This window comes from Symsagittifera roscoffensis, chromosome 6 (assembly GCF_963678635.1).
Source record: "Symsagittifera roscoffensis chromosome 6, txSymRosc1.1, whole genome shotgun sequence".
In the NCBI taxonomy this organism is placed as follows: Eukaryota; Metazoa; Xenacoelomorpha; order Acoela; family Convolutidae; genus Symsagittifera; species Symsagittifera roscoffensis.
In genome coordinates, this window is record NC_087067.1 from 45276751 (window position 1) to 45300168 (window position 23418).

The 23418-nt window shown below is 32.5% G+C and overlaps 1 protein-coding gene across 1 annotated transcript in view; it reads left to right on the forward strand.

Moving 5' to 3' along the window:
- Positions 1 to 2820: 2820 nt before the first annotated feature.
- Positions 2821 to 23418, forward strand: part of LOC134848506 (stomatin-like) — a 331343-nt gene continuing 310745 nt past the window's right edge. The window contains exon 1 of the mRNA XM_063865987.1: positions 2821 to 2832. The gene's annotated coding sequence lies outside the window, so the exon portion shown is untranslated. The remainder of the gene's footprint in view (positions 2833 to 23418) is intronic.

A 23418-nucleotide genomic window follows, 5' to 3' on the forward strand; every position in this document is an offset into this window, starting at 1 on the left:
ATATATTTTGTTCTTTTAAACATAGTCGCCAAATTGAATCTTTTCAGATTGAAATGGCGCAAAAAATATTTTACAAGGCAGAAAATGTATCACTTTGTACTCAGTATAGCATGTGGTGGCATGAAATTAAAAAAATAAAACAAAAAGCAAAATTTCCAAAATCTCATCATTTTTTTATGCAGAAGTTGTTAATTGACAATCGTTGGTAGTCGGAATTTTGAGGGTTTTGCACGAGCAATTTTATTAGTATGTAGTAAAATTTGAGCACTTATTAGCAATAACTGACTTGAAGTTTTTTTTCAGCAATAGTTTTTAATTAAAGTTCAAATGGAGAAATTGTACTCAACAATCTTAATTGAATTAGTTGAAGAGAAGTAAAGAATATTTCACCTCAAGTCTAAGGATAATTTTAAATTTATTTTTTAACTTTCAAAATTAACAAAAACATAACTATGTTTTCGATACTTATGAAATTTTCAGGCCCCTGGCCACCCAAAAAGTGAGAGGTGACCAGCGTGCGTCAAACAAAACTATCTTTTGTCAAAATTTTGCGAAAGACCCTAAAAACTTGATTGGGCCGGCTGTTTCAAAAATTTGTCTGTGGTGTTGCAAATCTGTTCTATATTGGGTCGTTATAGTGGGAGAGCTCAGAAATTCAATTTAGTCGACCTAAGAAAAGCATCCAAAATATTTTTTTGAGATAGACTAGATTTGCGCTTGTAGGTATTCAAGGAAGCCCCTGTGTTGCGCCTTTCTCACAAGAAATTTTTTCCGAACAAGAAATGTCAAAAATGCTTTTCAAAATATTTTGAAGATAACACTTTCGAATTGGTGATATTACAAGGCTCCGCTTTATCACTCGTTTTTAGCTGTTGCCACTTAAGCTGCATTAACACCAATAAACTGTACTTTCAAGTAATATTATCAACAAAACAAGACTGCTCGTGTATCAAGGCAATACCCTGAAAATTCCGACTGCCCCTTAATCCATATCGAATATTTTCTGGTAAAAAATATTGAAAAACAAAAATTTTGGGCATATCAAAGATCAAGTGTAAAACACTGAGTCGTGCCGAATCAAAACGACCGTTTAGCTAGCCTCAATTTGATTTTGTCGTGGGGATATTTGGCCACGCATAATTTATTTGTTACAGCATTTGGAAATTTTCAAAGCTCGCATAAATGAGTCCAGAGCATGACCGAATTCTCAATTTTCAAACTTCCAGAAGTTTGCAAAAAAAGATCGGAGGTAAAGTATATTTTAATATTTAGTTTCAAGGAGTCAATATTTTTAATGGGGTATAAGCAATGTTTCTTGAAAACTTTTAATTTGATCGCCGAAAAATGACTGCACAAAAAAACCTCAAAAGTCTAAAAAAAAAGAATGCACTAGTTAACCGATGTGTGCAGTTTGAAACTTTATTGCAATTTAATAATTCCAATTGAATCATTTACTTCGTTCCATTGGTTCCTAAGCGATGCTCAGATCAATTATAGCAAAAACAAAGTAGACCAAGTTAACAAAAATTTGCTTAATTTGTACGCATTGCATCATAACAAAATTTAATCCGCCAGTCAAGTATACTGGAAATGAGTTTCAGCCGCCTTTTGTTGCTAAATTCAAAACCAAGTAAACAAAAAAATTGGATTGGTTTTTTTGTTATACGGCCCATGAACTAATCTTTTTGCTATTTTGAAAGCTTGATCAAAACGCTTGAATCTAATAGGTTGAAAATTTATCAGTGAAAACAAATTTTGACTTTCAATGAATACAGAAGCTCAATTAATAGTTTGATTACTTTGGGTCGTATAACAGAAAAGTCTCAAACTGATAGGCAAGCAGAAGATTTTTTTGATGGAAACAAAATCACCAAGTTCAGTAAGCTGATCTTCTTTTTCATCGGAAAATTTAACAAACTAATCCGAGAATTTTTCAAACCAGTTGCTAACAGCTTGATTAATAATCATAGTCTTTATAATTTTTCTATTAATGTTGCATTGTAAAATTTCAACGGAAGGTCAGTTTTCGAAAAAAAAAAATTGCAAAACAGCAAAATAATCAGCAAAAAGTTAGGAGTCATTTCAGTAAAAATTGACGCAGCAAAGCTTATTGGACATTTATTTTAATTATGGTATCCATTGCAAGCCTGTCACTTCTTTTATAAAACTTCAAATTTAATCATAATAATTCCGAAAACGCGTGCTCCCACTGGAGGCCTGAGTCGCGCAGAGCTGCATCATGGCTCGCGCAAAGTCAAAAATAGCCAAAAATGGATTGCGCAGTGTCGCATCATGGGTTGCAAAAACTTGCAATTTGGGTTGCAATAGATCGCTCAAGGTTCTAGGAAAACTGCGCAGAAATATTTTGGCCGAAAAATATGAAACGGATTTTTTTCAAGCCTCGTAAATTCTTGCAAAATACATCGGTTCGGTTGCGCAAAGTTGCCACAAAAATTTCATTAAGTCGCGCTTTATCGCAACGTATCATTTTTATTCGCTTAAAGTTGCGTAAAACATTTTGGTCACGCAAAGACGAAGTATATCTACTTTGAGTCGCGATGGTTGCAACCTATATTTTTTGGTAGGCAAAAGTTCGCAACAAATCATTTTTGGATCGGAAAGTTGCGCAAAACTTTTTTGGTAGTAAAAAGTCGCAAGATACACGTTACGAGACCCAATGGTGGCAGCAAAAATTGTTAACCTCGGCATGTGCAACAAATTTTCAGCGAGCGTAAATGCTGGTCCTTGGAAAAGGTAGAGAAAAATTACAAAGTAATTTTTAAAAAAATGGAACAAAATTTTGTTCATACTTTTGTTGCAGACTTATTAAATAAAAAAATAAGCTTTGTATGCCTATTTCATGCCTTTGTATGCCTATTTCTAGTTTTTCATGCCAAGTTTTTCCTAAAAACTTCTTTTCATTAAATATTTGCACTTCACGTCCTCGATAATAACTAATAAGGTAGATTCTGAAAGCTATCAAAAAAAAAGAAAAAAATTAATTTGCCTTTGATTTCAAAAAAGTGGATAAAACTATGAGGTCATAATTAAAATTTTACCCAATATTCATTTCGCCGAGAAAAATTTAATTTGAAAGTAATTTAGAAACATTGAATGTAAAATCATAAATTTCTAAGTTCTAAGCTCTTTGTGGGGGTTTTTAATGATAAATACGGGGGCCTTTTCTCGATAATAATTTTGGCCAAGTATGCCATTGCAAATTTAAAAACATAAATATTTAATAAGTATTTAGGACGAAGTTAACATCCCCCCCCCCCCAAATCCATTCAGGGGGAGGATTTTAACTTTATTTTTAGTAAATGGTCGTGTCAATGCTTATGTTAAATATATGGTCCCAGTTTCCATATCTTTGTTATTGTCATGTATTTATTAAATTGCACAAACGGTTGGTACCAACAACCAAAAGATGCAAAAATAATTTGGCCAAATTTATTGGTGTTAAAAGTATACCGCAAATTTTGAACATTAAAATTAACTCAAAGTGATCAAAATTGCTGTTTTCTAATACTATGGCTTCGACCGTACAATAAACTTGTACAGTATACCGCCCAAACTCAGCACGTCAGTATTTTAAAAGTTCAAGAATTAGTTTTAGTAGAACCGACTGAAAAAATTAGGACGAAGTTAACATCCTCCCCCCAAATCCGTATAGGGGGAGGATGTTAACTTGGTTCGGAGCTCGAATTTTCAGCCAATCAGAATAGGGAACTTTACTCGCAGCGCTTATCAAATTTAATTTAAATTCAACGCTGGGGCAGAGGACCTTAACATGGTCTATTGGGGGAGGGGGGTGGGGACTTTTTTTGAAAGCGACTAATACGACTATTATTGAAAGCTTATTTACTTAAATTTTAGTAAAGCTCGTTTTTGGCTGCTCATGTCCAAAAATATCAGAGATTATTTGATTGAATGCGATAATAACAAATAATGATATTTGTAAAGATTTGTAATGATGTTTGTTCTTGATTTGCAAACTCAAGAAAAACAGTTTTGATTACAAATTCGCGCGCAGATATGCTTAAAGTTACCTCTGTACATGGTAAATGCCATCATACATTTCCATACGGTACAAATAAATAATGATTTTTTTAATAGAAATCCATGCCCAAATTTTATGGAAAAGCGCATATATAATTGACGCTATTTGTTTAAAAAAATTGTACGATAAGCATTTTTTTCATGAACAGAAAAACTGCTGTTCAAAAATTGAAGCTCTCAAATCTAGGGAATTTTTCTTTTCAACAAATCGCTTTTGTGCTGAAACTTAAGTTTTTCGAAAAAAGCGTTGCCAAAAAAGTGCACTTTTTGTCCATAATCTAGACCAGACAAATTTTTTTTCACACACAAAAAAAAAACAATTATAAATAAATCAGATGAACACCCTGATTTATTTGTATTTTTTTTCTGTAAATTGACATGGTAAAATAATTTTATCTGAAGGCAAAAACGCCACGATTTTCAACCAACATTTTTTTAGTTGAAAATTTCCTAGCCAAATATAAACAGTTACGGTTTTTACTTTAATTCTACGTGAAGTTAAAACCCTTAATTTATGATCTTTGGTAATTTTTCCTGGATTGATGCAAATCGCATAATTTTAAAAAAGTTTCACCTCAGCTGGTTGCGGAATATTTTTACCTGGGTCACGTCGGTTACGGAAAAATCTCCTTGAACTGTAAAGCCTGATAATACTGAGTTTCGAATCAATCATAAAACCTGGACCAGGATATCTGAAATTTCAAAATTTGTGTGGATAAAAAAACCAGTGTTTGGTTGGGATCTTGTTAATTATCCCCCCCCCCCCTATGGTAACTTGTATCGAATCTCCCCCTCCCCTATAAAGAAAAATTGAACAGTTAAGCATATACGAATTTTGTACCTTGTTAACTTTTTCCTTCCCTTTGGCAAAAGGAGGGAAATAATTAACAAGATCCGTTTGGTTGCAAAATCTGTGCCAAACTACACAATCGCATTAAAAACTCCTTGGATTTCACCTGAATTTGCATTTGAAACTTTTGACCGCTGATTGCACCGGCGAATGAAAGCAGATCTGCATTTTTAGAAAAACCAGTTTACCTGGTTTATCTTTTGAGTTTGTACTCTATTGATTTATGCGTCAAAACTGCGGATTTTCAGTGTTTAACTGACATTATCTCGATGCTGCGCGTCATCGGAAAACTTGAAGAAGTTTACTCTTTCCGCTATAATTTAAATAGATTATCTGATCTGCTATACCTGAAAAAATTACACTCAGTTTGCAAATTCAATTAAAGACGCGCGATGTAAAAGGAATTTAAATTAAGGCGTGAAAAAATTCATCACACAATGCATTTGGCTAATCTACAGAATTGCCAATTTACCCATGAAAAATTGTTTGACAGGGGCGCGCTTAGATGTTTATTTTCACGGTCTGGAGATTATTTGTGTATTTGAGAAATGATAAAATGTTACTTTGTTTCGGCTAACTCTACTTTATAACTTTATACAATTAAAAGAATAAAAGGATAAAAGTGAATTAATCTGAAACTTAAAACATTAAAAAATGAGAAAGCATTTTGTCCGCCGGAGAGAATGTGAGAAAGTGTGAGAAAGTGTGAAGGTCAAACATAAATGACCGGTTATAACAATTAGATCAATCATGAGCTAAAGTAGATTAAATTTAAATATGAATCACATCATTCCTCAGGGCAAAAAAAATTTAAATTGTGAAATTAACTAACTAACTCTACCTAACTGCTCCTTTTCTCCCCTCTGAGAGAGAAATTGAAAAATTAAGCACCATATTTGTGCATTAAGCTTATGTAAAATTTACCAAGTGAAATTAAGTTTTGCAGTTAAACATATCAATTCCACGCGCGATAAAAAAACTGACATCCGACGGATGAAATTATCAAGACTGACAATTAAATTCTGCATTAGATGTTACATAAAGTTAAATTCCATGAAATGAAATTGTGTAACTGAAATAAGCACCATAAGGTAAGTCAGACGGCTAATTTTCTGAAAATCTAATTAATAGGCTGAATAAAGGACACCGATCCGAAAGAATGTTAACACACAAAAATTTGAATTTACTGCTCAAAAATACATTATAAGAGGTAAGCGAAAAGTACGGAATTTGGTGGCGTTAACAATTTGATGATAAGAAAAAGCATCAAATACAGTGGTAAGTAAGAAAAAATAAGTTTCAAATTAACAGTTCTTGAAACAGTTGATGAAGTTTTTCAACTCTGTATAGGTCCGTATTCCCATCATAATTGTCAAGAGCAATTTTTAGAGATTCATAAGTTGAAGCAGGAGAGTGTGCGCCCGAAAGTGTAGTGTCTGAACTAATTCTGCCGATGATAATTCTACCGTAGAATTAGAGGTATTTACAATTTTTTTGGTTTAAGTCTTTGTAAAAGTGATTTTATTGTTGCTCTCGTTCCAGTGGTGTTTTGTTCTTCTTAGGGATCACGGTATCCTTGTATCCATCCTTCACTCTATCGTCAGCATTCCAGTCCCGGGTTTTTTCTTTGTAATGATTTGATTTCCCCTTGTCTAAAAATCCATTGAAAGGTTCACCAGATGCAAGTTGTTTCCAAATAGTATTTGGCTTCCTATTGAAAAGCATTTCAACTGGATAGCATTGAATTCTTGATTGATAACAAGATCGAAGGTTTCAGATAATTTTTGAAATAGCGTCTTTTAATGTATACCTTTGAAGTTATAGAACCCTTGCCAAAAGTTGAATTTTTTTTACAAAATCTACAAGTTTTTCAAGTAATCCGTTGGAGCGATGGTCTCCTACGGTACAAAATATTAATTTTAAATTACTCGAGTCACAAAATAAATTGAAATTCTGACTTGCGAAACAGGATACGATATCTACTCGAATGGAGTCAGGTATGTCATGAAGGAAAATATAATCTTGAAGAAATTCGACAGCTGTTTTTTACAATGTTTTTGGATGTAGTAAGTTTTGGCAATGGAAATTTTGAAAATCGGTAGATGCATAATAAAATAAATTTGTTTGTGCCCTAGTGGGAATCCGCAGGACCGGTGAAATCCAAGTTGTGTTGTTTGTTACGTTCAAATAAAAAGGGAAGTTTACTAATTTGAGAACTTGGAGTGACACTTTTTAAATTCTCGCCCATTTTTGTGCATTCAGAACTTTTAATCCATGGAAATAAATCTGTGTGTTTATAGGGGCCCCCAGATGCATTGAGCCAAGTATTTCACTCCGAGATGGCCGGGTTGTGCTTGTTGGAGGGTTTTCATTATGGCATTTCTCAGGGTAAAAGGAATTAGGAATTTACCATCCATGTATAACAATCCGTCGAATTCGTGTAAATCACGTATAAAATGATGGCTATATGGAGAATTTGCATTAATCGACTCGAGTTTATTCGGAAGTGCTCTCACGCTAGGGCTCAACATTGGATCTTTTTCGCTTAAGAGTGCAACTAAGTTGACATTAAATAAAATATCTAAATCCAAAGGACGTTCGGGAAACTTCAAATTCTCACGGTATTTATTTACAGTTTTTTCATGTTCGGATAACAATAGAAATGCTAAAGAAACTTGAAAACCGGAAGTGGACGGATTAATTCAGTTTTTTTTTCTCCAATTTTTCTATCTAAAGCGAATTAACTATGCTACAATTATGAAAGAAAAAATGTAGAATTAGAGATGTTTTTACAATGTTCAACCGCCCAAAGGACTCCTAGACTTTTAAATTCGTTAATAGAATTTTTAAATTAATGTAGGTTTAAAAATCATGAGGCAAAGAAAACGTCTTCCAATCGTTCCCATTGAATTGTTCTAGAGATGCCCCTAATCCATTATGTAGCACTTCGGTTTTTATTCTGGTGTCACATTTTACATCAAGTGGGTATTTTCTGTCAGACTAACAAGTCCTTGTTTATTTTTCTCGAATGCTTTTATATGATCTCCATTCCAATGGAAAACAGATTTCTTATTTAGCAGACGGCAGAGATAATTTCCGAAAGATACTAAATTCGCAAAAAATTTGATGTTTTTATTGGAACCCGAAAAACGATCTTAATTCTTTCAGGTTTTTAGGGATTGGTAGTTCCCTTGTTGCTTTTGTTTTATCGATCAACTGGGAAAGTCCTGCCGAACTCGAAATGTCAAATCCGAACCGTTTGGCCTATTTTTGGCAGACTTTTTCTTTTGACCACTTGACGGCAAAATTAAAATTGTCTAAACTTGAAAAAAAATTATAGACAGTATTTTTGTGATCTAAGAAGTTTCATTTGGATGTAAATAAAATGTCGTTTAATTAACAATTGGTAAAAAAAGATGTTTCTTAACGTTAAGTCCCTGACGCTTTGAAATTCGTTAGGCATGTCTCCCAGTCCATCAACCCGTTAATAATTGATAAGTACCGGTAATATCGCCGACTTTACTGAAGCTACACTGATTCCTATGGTTTATTACAGCTAACTCTACTTTATTCAATTATAAGAGGAAAAGTGAATTAATTTGAAAGTTAAAATTTTAAAAAGTGAGAGAACATTCTCTCCCCAGGTGAGAATGAAAGTGAGAAGGTCAAAAATAAATGACCGGTTGAATCAATTAGATAAATCATGAGCTAAAGTAGATTATATATAAAAGTAGAATCACATCAAGAAAAAAATTATTCATTTCATGGTTCTCAAGATCTAGTTTAATGGATCATATCCAATGTCGTTCATTGAAACGTGTTCCATGCCAAGCATAAGCCTCCACGTGCATGCCCAGTTGATTGATTGAGGGCATTGCTAAACTAGTTTTCTTTTAAAAACTCGTTTCGGCTTCCCTAATGAAAAGTCATTTCCACCTAACTATCGGTTTTTCCTCTCTTTCGAATTAGAGCGTATACTCAACAAATTTTAATCTTTCACATTTGAAGGACAATCAAGTTTTTTTGAACTAAATTTGCAGAATTTTTTGCTCGCTTTGTCATCCAGTAACTTGCTAATAGCAACTTGAATGCAAGTGTCAAGATTTTGTAGCTCTTTTCGCATATGGATTTAAAGAGGCACTACAAGCAAAAATCTACACCATCAAGAGTCACTCACTACAAACGTTGTTTAAAAGTCAAACTAAAAATAAATTTTGATCTGTTTTACCGTTTTGAAACTTTTCCAATGCTTTTCCAGCATGTTTATTTTACATATCATAATTCCATTTACTTAAATAAGATTTGCGAAAGCCGTAAATCCGTTTTCAATGATAGATTGCTTCAATATTTCAATGCTTCAATATCAGAAGTTTGAATGCTTCAATATGAGAAATATATTCAATGCTTCAATATCAGAAATTTGAATGCTGCTTCAATATGAGAAATATCAGATTTCAATGCTTCAATATCAGAAATTTGAATGCTTCAATATAAGAAAATCATAAATTTGAATGCTTCAATATGAGAAATGTCAGATTTCAATGCTTCAATATCAGAAATTTGAATGCTTCAATATAAGAAATGTCAGATTTCAATGCTTCAATATCAGAAATTAAATTTAGCAAATTCTAACTTTAAATTTTTTTGATTTTTTGATTTTGAAAAAATTCTTATTCCATAGACTATCAATACAAAACGATACTATAAATCGAACCAATCAACCAGCTTTAAACAAAATTGTGCAAATTCCCAAGTACGTGATAAAGCAATACAGAAACTGTATCAAGCAAGATATATTTCAACCTCGCTTAGTTGAAAAATTTCGAACTCCAATTACTCAATCAAAAGTTTTTCCGATTGGACTCTTTTCCATTTCTCCAACGTTTCCAATTTATTGTTCCGACTTTTGTAACGAAAGTAAGGGAATATTTGTCTTCGGGTAGTTCTTTTTTCTGCAGATAAATTTTGACTTTTTAGCTAACCATTTTTGACGGAATTTCTTTGATCAGTCAAAAAGCATTGTTGTCCTGAGCATAAAGATTATTTCACCTGTGATCATTATTTTTGCAAAATTATGGGGGTCTAAAACTTGCTTTTTTTGTCCAATTTGGGACAATTAACGCGCGATATAATTCGCGCTGTTAACGCGTAAGCTGAGATTTAATCCGTCTTAGAAACCGTTCCAAATTGGTTGAAGGAAGCATATTTGCCATAAGTGAACAAAATCTTGCAAATCAAAATCTAGCGATTTAAAATATTCACAATTATGACTTTTGGGCTGATAATATTAAAATATTCTGCGATTTAAAATATTCACAATGATGACTTTTGGGCTGATAATATTAATCATTAAATCCTAGAATTTGGGTCGTTCTTGGTTTTATCACGGCTCAAATAGCGTTCGTTATTTATTTTGGGATCGATTTTGTTGTAATTGATAATTTGACACATTTATTGTTCCGACTTTTGTAACGAAAGTTACCGAATTTTTGTGCTCGGGGTGGTTTTTTCTCTTCAGAAAAACTTCGACTTTTTAACAAGCCATTTTTGACGGATTTTATAAAATATCATTCAAGGAGTATTGTTGTCTTAAGCTTAAATTTGAGAACCTGTGATTACTTTTTCTAAAGTTATGGGGGTTTAAAAATGTCCTTTTGACCAATTTGCGACAATTAACGCGTCAGCGGAGATTCAATCCTTCTTAGAAATAGTTCCAAATTGGTTGAAGAAAGCTTTTTTGCCATAATTGAATTGTTACTAGGAGCAAACTCTATCACTTTATACTTTATATGGCGTATTGGGGGAGGATTTTCAGAAAAGAAATCTCAAATTAAAAAAAAGTTTTCTTTTATTTTATTACATTTAATTTTTTCGTGTTATTACTGCTCCATAGACTTTAAGAGGCAGTCGGGACATTCAGGACTTTGCCCTGATGAGAGCAGTCTTGTCTGAACGTTGTAGAAAAACCAGATTTTGAAACCTTTTTGTGAAGATATTGCTCATTATAACAGTGCAAAGGTTTTAAGGAGAAATTTAAACTACCCTGGAATAACTGTAAGCTATGAACAAGAACAAGACTTCTCAGGTCCATAGAGCAGTAATCACATGAAAACAAATGAATCTATAAAAACAACTACTTTTTTTAATATTGAGATTTTTGGTAAAAGTCATTTCCCCACACGCCATATAAAGTACAAAGTGATAGATTTCGCTCCTAGTAGCAATTCAATTAAAGCAAAAAGGCTTTCTTCAACCAATTTGGAACGATTTCTAAGAAGAATTAAATCTCCGCCGACGCGTTAATTGTCCCAAATTGGTCAAAATTACATTTTTAAATCCCCATAACGTTACGAAAAGTAATTACAGGTTCTCAAATTGAAGGTTAAGACAACAATACTCATTGAATGATATTTTATAAAATCCGTCAAAAATGGCTTGTTAAAAAGTCGAAGTTTTTTTGAAGAGAAAAAACCACCCCGAGCACAAATATTCCGTAACTTTCGTTACAAAAGTCGGAACAATAAATGTGTCAAATTATCAATTACAACAAAATTGATCCCAAAAAATTTAACGAACGCTATTTGAGTCGTGATAAAACCAAGAACGACCCAAATTCGAGGATTTAATGTTTAATATTATCAGCCCAAAAGTCATAATTGTGAATATTTTAAATCGCAAAACTATTTGAGACCAGTTAAAGGGTAGAGCGAGACCCAGATCTTTCAAGATGCACCTTGAAAATTTCGCGGAAAACCGTTGGTTAGATTTTGATTGGTAAGATTTGGTTTTTGTAAATACAGCTCAAAAGATTTGCCTTTGTCATTTCTCAAGTGGTTACAAAATGATTGTTTCGTAAGAGAAGTAACGGAATATTTGTGCTCGGGTGGTTTTTGATTGTTTACGCCATATAATAAATAGCTTGAAAATTTTCTTAATATGTCAATGCTTCAGTGTTTTTAAACAAAAATTAGGGCAAATCAGACATGTAAAAAAATTGCTGACCACACGAAATTGGTCACGATTTAGTGACCACACGAAATTGTCTTTTGTCTTGACCGATACAAGCATAAGCCAGAAAAAATTTTGGAAAATAAAATAGAACGCTTGTTGTTAGAAATTTTTTTCTTACAACCAAATAAAGATTAGGAAGAAAATAAGCCTTGTTTGAATTTAAAGAGGTTGTCTCAAAATTTTTGAAGTCTCAAAAAAACTAATTTATGGCAAAAAGAGACCTAAACTGGCTTGATTAATTTAAGAAACCAATTATTTTGCAAAAAAGAACTAGTAGAGAGTACTTCGATCTCTCCAGAGAAAACTTATTACCTTTTATGATGGATGTTTTGATTTCAAAATCTAGAACAAAAAACAATAGTAAAATTGCTCCTTAAATTTATGAAATTTCAAAAAATTGTAAAAATTATTAATTACAAAGTTATTGAAGTTTTATAAGGAAATGTAGTTTTCAAAAAATCGCAAATAAATTTTTCATATCTTTAGACAAATTGGTTGCAGTTAAAAATAGTGGCAGCAAATGGTAAAAAAACGTCCATTCATAATGCGGCAAAAAAGAAAAACATCCAAAATTATTTTGATGAGATCTTTTGTTCAGCGGGCCTTAAAAAATTTAAGAACTTTTCCAAATAAACAAGGATAGCCGCATACTGTGCAAGTAGCACAGAATGTACCGACCAGTCTTAAAAAATTACAATAAAATTATTCTTTATTTAAATTAGTGTCGTTTTTTGGGCATGGTGTGATAAAGGAAACTGAGCGAAAAAGTAAAATTTACGCATTTTTGTCAGTCCTTGTAAAATATGCATACTGGAAATCAGCTTATGAAGATAATTAACAAGGAAAATAAAAACAATTTTAAAAAATTTTTGATTCCTAAGATGAAACAAAAAACTCCAAAAACTAATTTCATTTGAGTAAAAACAATTTTTCAAGTCTTAAATTAAGCATAAAAAAGCTAAAAAAAGGCTGCTCACCCGCTCAAATTTAGACGAAAAATCAAAAATTTTAAGCCCGTTTTGCTCGACACTTTTTTTTAAAATTTTTAAATGTCGTTCAAATCACGACCACCAAAAGAGCTTTTATATGATATATCACTCAGGAATAATGGAGCTTCAAAAATTAATGATTCGCTACTGTGCGCCAACCGTTTAACTGATCTGATTTAAACGAATGAAGTTTCCTTCCATTTGATCACAATTCGTGGCTTTTTTCCAGTTCCCCCTTTCAAAATACCGAGTTTTATGTTAGTTTTACGTGTTATTACGGCTAAATGAGTGATTTTACGCTGTAAAGTATGAACAACAAATCTTTTCACAGTTATTAATTTGTTCACCACGCCAAATTTCATTGCATTATGACAACGTTAATTAAGCTTTTCAAAGTTGATTTTGAAAGGGTAGAAACTGGAAAAAAGCCCGATTCGATATCAATCAAGCTTCAAAGTCTCATGTAGAGGCAAGGGAAACAGTGTCGAAAAGTCAAATTTCATTACCATAACTGTACCTCTCGATCTACTTTGTAGACCGTATTTGACAGGTTCTAGCAGTTTTTTGGCGACTCAAGCGCTTGTTCACTCAGTTGCTTTTGTTCAAGCTTGAATGAAGACTTCACTTTTCAGGTAGATTTTTCCGTTTGATTAATTAAAAATGACAAGATCAACGTTTTCCCGATTAGCTTAACTTTTTGTCCCGTGCATCTTCTCAATTACTATTCTTTCCTGCCAAAGCCAACCCCCCTCCCACATTAAATTATAGACCCCTCAAAAGACGAAAATCACTGTTGGGGGGAGAGACTATAAAGTTTTTGTTACTTACTTGAGGAGGTTACAAGGGGTAATACCCCCCCTATTTTTTGCAAATAGTTTTCCAGAATTTGTTTATCGTTTTGATCAAGTTTATTATTTTAGTTTTCTATCATATTATATTGTATATCAATGTTTTTTTTGAAAAGATGCTTTTAGTTCAGCGACCTGAAAGGCAACAGGGAGCGCTCAAAAAAGGCACCGCTCTTAGTTTTTGGTTACGTGTTTACAAAAGTTTAAGAAAATATGCGATAATATCTCTTTCATATCTCATCCAAGAGTCAACCTTAATGCTTTTCTCAAAAATAAGCTAAAAATAGACCTCTCATTCAGTTTCTTACTCCCACCCCTATCAATCAATTTCTTTATTGTTATACGTATTTTTGTTGTTATAATGGCTAAATGCGAGATATACTGGTAACAAGACTGCTCGCATCAGGGCGAAGCCTTGAATGTTCCGACTGCCTTGTAAGGTCTATGAAGCAGTGATAATATGAAAAAAAATAAAAGGTAAGAAAAAGAAAAAAAGTAAAATGAAAAAGGCAATATAAAATACAAAGTGATAAATTTTGCTCCTAGTAACAAATCAATTATGGCAAATACGCTTCCTTTAACAAAGTTGGAACAATTTGTAAGACGGAATAAATCTCCGCTTTCGTGTTAACAGCGCGAAATATATCGCGCGTTAATTGTCCCAAATTGGCCGAAATGCCGATCTTTCAACTCCATAACTTTACGAGAAATGGTCATAGGTAAAATATTTTTTCAAATTTAGGCTCAGGACAACAATAGCTTTTGAATTATTTTTGAAAATTTTGTCAAAAATTGCTAGTTAAAAATTCAAAATTTGTCTGAAAAAAAAACCCATCCCGAGCACAAATATTCCGTTACTCTCGTTACAAAAGTCGGAACAATAAAACACAACTTGGAAGTAAAGTGTACTCTTATTTATTACCACGCGAAATTGGCTACTTGAATTCTCAAAAAAACAACAAAAACTTTGAAGAGGAGGCAAGACAAACAGAGTTTTGACTTTCTAGATTTAATTTATCAAGCATCATACATCATACAAGCATATGTGAACTTTACATCAAGCATCATACATCAAGCAAATTTTAAGTATTAGGAATAAATCTCTGTACAAAACATAGTTAGTTTGATCACCGTGCAAAATATATCTGCAATATGATAAGGTTGGAATACTTTTTGCTCCGACTTCGAATAACGGGAAGGAATATTTGTGCTCCCGGGTTGATTTTTTTTCCGACTTTCGAAGAGAGTGAGGAAAACATATGCTTGGCGTCTGTTTTTTTTTGACCGATTTTACAAAAGTTTGACTTTAATATAGACTTTTTACTTAACCGTTTTTGACGGGATTTTTTCTATATCATTCGAAATTTATTGTTGTCCTACGCTTAGTTTTGAAAAATGTTTTACTTTTATCATTTTTCTTAAAGTTAAGAGGGTTTGAAAATTGCCATTTTTGCCTATAGCATATCGCTATAGGCGAAAAATGGCAATTTTCAAACCCTCATTACTTTAAAAAAAATGATCAAAGTCAAAATATCTTTGATCATTTTCCTTTTCAAAATATCTATGTCAAAATATCTATCTAGAGTGCAAGAAAAAAAAACATTTCATGCACTTTAGATAGCGTGTGGGGGATAGTTTTTAAAAAAAACGCAAATTTTTTTTTTGAAAATTTCATCTATTTTTCCAGTCGTTAATCCATAGAACTGAAAAAGTAGTCGGAACATTCAGGGGTTTGCCCTGGTAGAGCAGTTTTGTTTAACTTTAACTTCAAATGAGGAATGGGGACTAGAAAAGAGCCAAGTGCCGCTTCTCTGATGAATGGCTTGGTTGCAAACGAAGTTTTGGTTCAATCATTTGGCTAGACCGAAAAATAAAAACACTCTCAAAGCTAGTGCCCCCGATCTGTGTTAATTCAATTTTAACATTATCTCCGCCCATTCTGTTTTTAAAGACAAGTCAACAAAATTAGATTTCCTTAAGTAGTAACAAGAAGTGACCTTTGGTTGGATGTGAGGGGGTTAAATTCCGGAGGGGGAGGGATACCCCAGTCAATCTCTAAATGCGCCACTGATTTTAATGGACTTTCAAGATACTGTTATCAGCTCGTTATGTAAAAAGAAACACGTGTACAAACTGCATTTTGAAGCTTCCCAATAGGCAAAGTGCGATAAAAGATGTTTGAATATTTTACTGCGGTGGTGCGTTTGCTGAAAAGCGGAGGCTGTATGATTTTTTTTCGAAGTGCTGCCTCTGTTAAGATAACCGCGAATTTCATAACTCGTCAGTAAGCAGACAAATACTACCTTAACCAATCAGAATCGAGACAAAGAAAAACTAATAATTAAGTTTGCTTTCTCATCTCGATTCTGTTTGGTTATTATAGCATTTGTCTGCTTACTGACGAGTATGAATACGCAGTTGTCTAGATACGGTAGAATCCCTGATAGGCGAAGGACCGAATGGGCGAAAATGAAAATCAGCCAATCAGATTTCAGTATTCAAAACTTGGAAAGAAAGCATGAAAACCTCAAAGAAAGTGAACATTACCAGGGACTTGATATTATTATTGGCCGAACATAAAAGCGGCAGAAATATGCAAAATTATTAAATGTCATTGACCGCCGGCGAATTGTAACAAATTTTAGATTTTTCAAATGTTTCGTTTAAAATATTGCTTTATTTAATTCCTTTTAATTAAACGGAAATAGGTTCATTTTAATAATTGACGTTCGGCTGCTTTTGTTTCCAGTCCTTCGCCCATGAGTTTTTCGCCCATGAGTTTTTCCGCCCATTCGGTCCTTCGCCCATGAGAATAGCCCCTTCTAAATACTGCTACCTAACCGACTTTTTCCATGATGATTTAGGTCATTTTACGGCTTTCGGGTTTTGGCAGCTAAGTCATAAAAACAGCACAAAGACTATTATAATCTTTTAAACGGTAAAGTTTTTATGATTTGAGTAGAATATACCTGTTAAGACCAACGCTTTAAGGAACAAAAACTATTAAGGGAAGGGCTATTCTGCTCTCAATTTAGAGTTCAATGAGTGGGTAAGTTTTCCAAAAACCAGTCTAGATTATAGGCATTAGAAAAAGCAAGCCATAAGTTATATGGTTTAAGACTAGCGACGATGCTAAAACTTTTCAGTGTAAACTTTGAAATATTACTCGACTAATTGCTCGACCATCTCAAATTCCATCCGAGCCCGTAAAATCCCAAACAAAATCGGGTTGAATTCCATCTAAGCAAACAAACTGTAGATCGAACATTTCCATTAAGATGCAGATCTAAGCTTTTCTCCACGGGATAGGGGAATTTCCGACAGCTTTTCGAAAAATTTGGTGACCTTATTTTAGGTCGCCCAATTCCTCTTCCGAGTTCCCCCAAATCACTAAAAACATCATATTTTAGACAATTTTTCTTCGCCGCAGGCAAATTTTTTACAAAGGAAGTTAAGGAAAATTACAATTTTCATACAGTTTTTTAAAATGTTCGAAACAATGTTGAAATCGAATTGTCGTATGTTAAACGGTTTTGATTAGGAGAGGGGCACCCTTTTCTCGAGAGGGGCATTTTAAATGCTTTTCTGGTTTTAATTTTTTCTGGTCAACAAACAATGTTTTGATTTGTTGGATGAAGGCGGGCTTATCGTAAGAATTTCACGCATGGAAATTGTATTAATAGCATTTTTCAATTATCAGGTAAAGGTATCACGAATTAACAAAAAATGTTTTATCGAAAATTATAAATAACGTAAATTTGACATGTTTGAAACCACTTCGGTTGTCCAAAAATGTATCGTTGTGGAACCAGATCTAAACTAGTATTTATCATTGGTTCTTATAATGATATTTTATCTCTATAAAATATTAAATACTAACCAATCATACTCCATCAAACTAACAACCTATTTATTTGTAAAGTGTTGAAACTAATTGTAGTTTCAACACCAGAACAATTTGAATTAAACTTAGAATACAGTTGTTCTCATTCTGGAACTAACTCGAGCAAACCGATGTACACTAGATCTATTGAGACTAGGAGATATAAGAGTAAGATTAAGATCGGTATTATACTAAGAAGTTGCACGAATCTATCCGGCAGAAAATAAGATAGCAGGACGAGCAGACGGTGTACCCTATCTGAAATTACTCTATGAGTACAGTAAAAGATACATAACTCGTCTGGTGCGACCAAAAGTCTTGAACAGACCTTAACTAACCTAGAATTAGACAAAAATTAGATTAGAATTAGGCAAATACCACATTTTTTAAAAAAGTTATATGATAAGAACTAAATAGATATGTCTCTACGTTTGAATAGATCAGATCCAATATCCCGAACAAAACGAGAACTACCCGGTATTGGAAGAAGATGTCGAACAAGAAAGGACATACGACTAGGAAGAAATCTAATAACCGATTTCTTGATAGTACGACAAAAACAAGATCGAACTTTTGTATTTAGAATACTATCAGCAGTAAATTTAAATTTACATTTCTTGACATAATATTTGAAGAACCATCTTCAATAATCTTCCATGGCGCTAAACCTATTAATTGCACAATAAAGACTGATAAAAACAACACTCGTCGTTTTCCTTGAATTAGCTGTAAATTAAATTACATCTTGAAAAAATGTTTATTGAATATAAAAATACAATAATTAGTTAGTATAAATCATAAATTGTTAGTAAATATAAATCATCTCATCATCCCAGCTTCATCACATAAAACATAACAGCAAATTTCAAAAACTAACAATCATCAAAATTAAAACTCTCTAATTTTAGACTATCAAGGCTTATCCTTGCTTTCACTCAAATTAATTTCATTTAAATTTCAGATCATCAAGGCTTCCTTTGGATCTTTAAATTAAACTATCTAAATGTTTAAATTTTTAAATATCTAAATCTCTGTTCATCAAGGCCTATCTTTGGATCAAATAGAACAATTTTGTTCTACCCCTCCCAATTTAATCAATGTCTAACGACCTCAAACGTCGAGTCACTACCCAACTTTTATCAGGGACCCAGAATTAACAGAAAGTTTTTAAAAAACTAACCATTTTAATTAAGATAAAAAGTGAAGAACTTCGGTTACTCATCTTTCACTTGATTCACCTCCTCTTAGATGACTCAGGCTAAAATAATTAAACTTAATATGTCATAAAATAGTATCTAACGAATTACTCGTGTTCTAATTATACCTTGTGGATCAATTTACTATTCTCCAACCCTTGATCACAAATCACAACACGTAAGTAAGATTAGGTAGGTCAATCTTAGCGTAGAATTAGTCACGAGAAAGTACAAATCATTCTTCGGAATCAATATACGCTTTTCTCTCCAACCCAAATAAACGACCCAAGCTTAATACACAATTGTTTGATTAACCTCGTAATCACACCAAGCAGACAATCAGTAGGATATATAAGAACAAAAAGACAAACACTAAGAAGGAAAATAATTAAGAAGCAAAAACAAATCTTAAGAAAAAGATTTTCAAAACGCAGTCTCAGAATCAGAAACAACCACAATACAAGAACTTCACAAATTAAAAAATCCAATAAACAAAAATCACCAAATTGACAAACAACTATATTTCACTGATTCAGAAACCACGTCACCAGCATCAGTGAAAGGTAAACAAAAAATAAAAAATTGTTTGTTAAATTGGAATCAACCAATAAGACACATTGAAAATTACACACTAACAGTAATACAACACAAAAATGATTCGAAATGAAGACAACCCAGAAAATTCAGTACTTCCATTTTTAATATCCCCATTAGTTGAACCTCGAGGACAGATAGATTTTTGTCAAAATTTAATTGCAAACTTATTCAAAAAAGGAGAAAGTCCGTGCACAAAAGAATTTCCCGATGTAAAAATTAAAAGAAAACTTCTTGACCACTATCTCAAAGGTCAAAGGTATATGTGGTCCCATATCACAATATGGAATCTACACAAAAGAAATTAGATGACCAAATGCGTTTAATGACAGATATCTAATTCAAACTGATGTTGTAGATATTGAATTTTCAAAAGTCTTCACACAATACATTAAAAGCATACAACATCAAAACTCACAAAGGGCAAACTCGATATTTACCAATGATGTATTCTCACTTATCTATAGCTATTTATCTAGAACTAAATGAACCTCAAGACGATTCACCTACTCAAACTTCTCGTCATACAATTGTAAGACAGGAAACACACATATTTTTAAAAATTTTAAATGCAATCCGAGAAGATCTAACAAAAACTGAAATAACACAACATGTTAAACACGATTTACAAAAAATCTTAGCATGGTCATAATCGATAGTTTTAGTCACAATCTTGATCTTATTGAACAAGCAAGAAAAAATTTTCAACCACAAAATACAGATGACAAAACCGTACTAGCAGAACAATCAGATTATGTTTGGGACCTGAATGGTCTCATGAATCATTTATTAGTACCCCAACAGATATATCAAGTCACGCAATTAACACAATCTCTATTCACAAAGATTATGTTAGAGTATATCCACTTACTGTTGACGCAACACCTTTAAACTACAATTGATTACCTGAAAGAACAGGAAATAATAGTTTAAATTCCACATTCCTAAATCATGATAATCTAAACGGAACACGAAATCTTACACAACATTTCGACCAGTAACAAAACTAACATACAAACAACAAACATCGCATAGAAATAATTTTGCAGAACATAATTTCAATTATGTAAATGGGCCAAAAACGACAAACCTAAATCAAATACTCAAATAATTGCACAAAGTCAGAATAAACCACAGCCGATTTTAACTTCAGTAAATTTTCATGATCAACCACGATCCTCGCAAGAACAAAGTGGAAGGTACCAATTTTTTCAACAAAATAAAAATAATACATATAAATACAATACCAAAAATCAACCTCATTATTATGCACAAAATTATTTTCCATCAGATGATGGAGAATACTATAAACAAAATCATCAACGATTTTACTGAAACCAAAGACCTCGTTCTTACAGTATTGACCAACCAGATATTTTCGAACCATACACACGAAATGAACAAATACGACAATCTAGAAATAATCCAACATCTCACAACAATAATTTTTAACAACAAAATTTAGTTAACATACAATCATACCAACCAACTCAATTGCATAAGGAATTCCCACTGCCATATTATTTACAACAACACGAAATAACAAAAAGCCAACTAACAAATTTTTCGCAAATGCATCACTACAAAAGGACCATGATTCCATAGCTAATGGGTGGATCATCAATAACATCAAATAAACCACTAATGGTACTCACAGACACATATTTACTCTGTAAAAGATTACCTAAATGCAGTCAGAGCAAATTTATTTTAAATATAGGACTTGAACCAGTAAACACGCCATTTCATCAGAATTGGATACATAGACGCACAGCTTTAATCCAAACTACGCTTGACGGCGCAGCACAACAATGGTTTTCAATTTTATCTTTAGAAAAAAATCAGATTGGAAAAAATTCACACAAGAATTCTCAAAAATGTTTGATTCAGAAAGAACCAAACAACATCAGAGGGTTTTATGCAATAAAATTCGGAGACTATCAAATGAAACAATAAAAAAAACTTGCAGTCAGAAAAGAAACACTAGTCCGAAAAGCATACTCACCTAATACTCATGATTATAAAAATACAAAGATGACAGAAATCCTAATGATGACTCTAACACCTCAATTGCAAAAAATAGCAATAAAAAAGAGAGCATCACATCCTTCCTCAATCCGAGAATCAAATTTAGACTTTAGTAAACTAGTAGATAAACTAGAGCAAGCAGAAATCACTACGAAACTAGAAGAAACAGAAAACCTAAAATTACAAAATCTAAACAATATTCAAACTACTACTTCACAGATAATTCATATCAATGACTCTGATACAGATTTATCCGAAAAAATCACCAAAATTTTGAACATCTACGAGAAAAACCCAAACTTTCAAGGCAAACCATCGTTCAGAAAATGGTGTAATTTTTGTCGACGAACGGACACAGTATCGTTGAATGCAGACAAAAACAACAAAATAACCAAAATAAACCACAAAAATATAGGGAACCCAACAAATCATTTCATCAATACAAGAAGAAAGATCAAAATTTACCCAAAAAAAACATTCATAGTAATAATAATTCAGGAAAACCACTTCCGAATAGCTCCAATTACTCTAGACATTAATCACCTATAATACGAATGATACAGGACGATCACCATACCAAAGAAAATCACAAAATTTCTCACAAAACAGATATAGTCGATCACATAGCCGAAATAGTCAGCATCAAAATAACTATTCAAGATCAATTTCAAAGAAACACGAACTTTCCTTTAATGCTAGATCCCATTCAAATTCTAGAAATAGAAATTATTCAAATAATCGATCTAGAAACTCTTCATACAACCGATATAGAAATTATTCCAACGATAGGAATTGAAACTATTCAAACAATCGAAATCCTAGATATCAAAACAATCGATCACGCGATTATTCTAAGAACAGATCAAAATACAAGAGTTATCAAAATAGATCACGCGACAATTCACAGAACAGAATTTGAAGATATATTAATAGACAAAGGAACCACTCTAAATAACCACATAGGAATAACACACGTTATCAAAATTCACAACAAAACTATAGGAGTAGTACACCTAAACATCAAAAACAAATAAATCAAGTGCAATCAACTGAAGAAACTCAACCACACCCTCTTGGTATTTAAAACAATGAAAGCACAGAATTGCAATTAAATCACATAAATTGCTAATCCACAGACAGCTTAAGTGACACAGGAAACACAATTTAAATTAATATGATTAACGTTGAAAATGACTATGAACCTATTATTTATGAGCAACCGATATTTTTTCACATATGTCAAAACCATGATCATTTTCTTTTGAATTTTTATACAAGACGAGTATCAAATAACACAAAAGAAAAAATAGAAAAATTTTCAGAAGAATTAACAGACAAAAAACCCACAGAGGGCTCAAGCACAAATAACATTTATCAAAACATACCTAGAGAACCAAAAGTGCAAAAGGAAAAATATGGATAATCCCACTTCTTTTAGAAAGTCCAAAATTCAAATAATTGCAAAAACCAGACCTTGAAATAGATTTTTTAATAGATTCTGGAGCAGAATCAAATATTATAAGCATTTTTACTCGGAATGAAATACGAATTCTAAACCCAAATTTAATACGCTTCAAAACAACAAGAAGACTAGCAACCGCACAAGGTTCAACCTTAACAAGTTATGGAAAAGTCCAACTTTTCCTTGTTCCCACTCGAACAATGGAACAAAACAAACTCATGAGCAAAACATTTAAACAAACTTTCCACATCACTGATATAAAATATGATATCATTAGAATACCATTTATTACTAAATATATACCAACAATAAATATCTTAAATAGTAGAATTCATATAAAAGATAAATACACGAGAATGAAAAACACAGCTTGACATTTTTTCAAAGAATAAACAAACAACCATCATTTTTCTTCATTTTGCCCCGTATACAATCACGAACGGAAACACTTGAAACCACTATGAAATGTGTATAGTTTTTCAATGAAACAAGTTCACC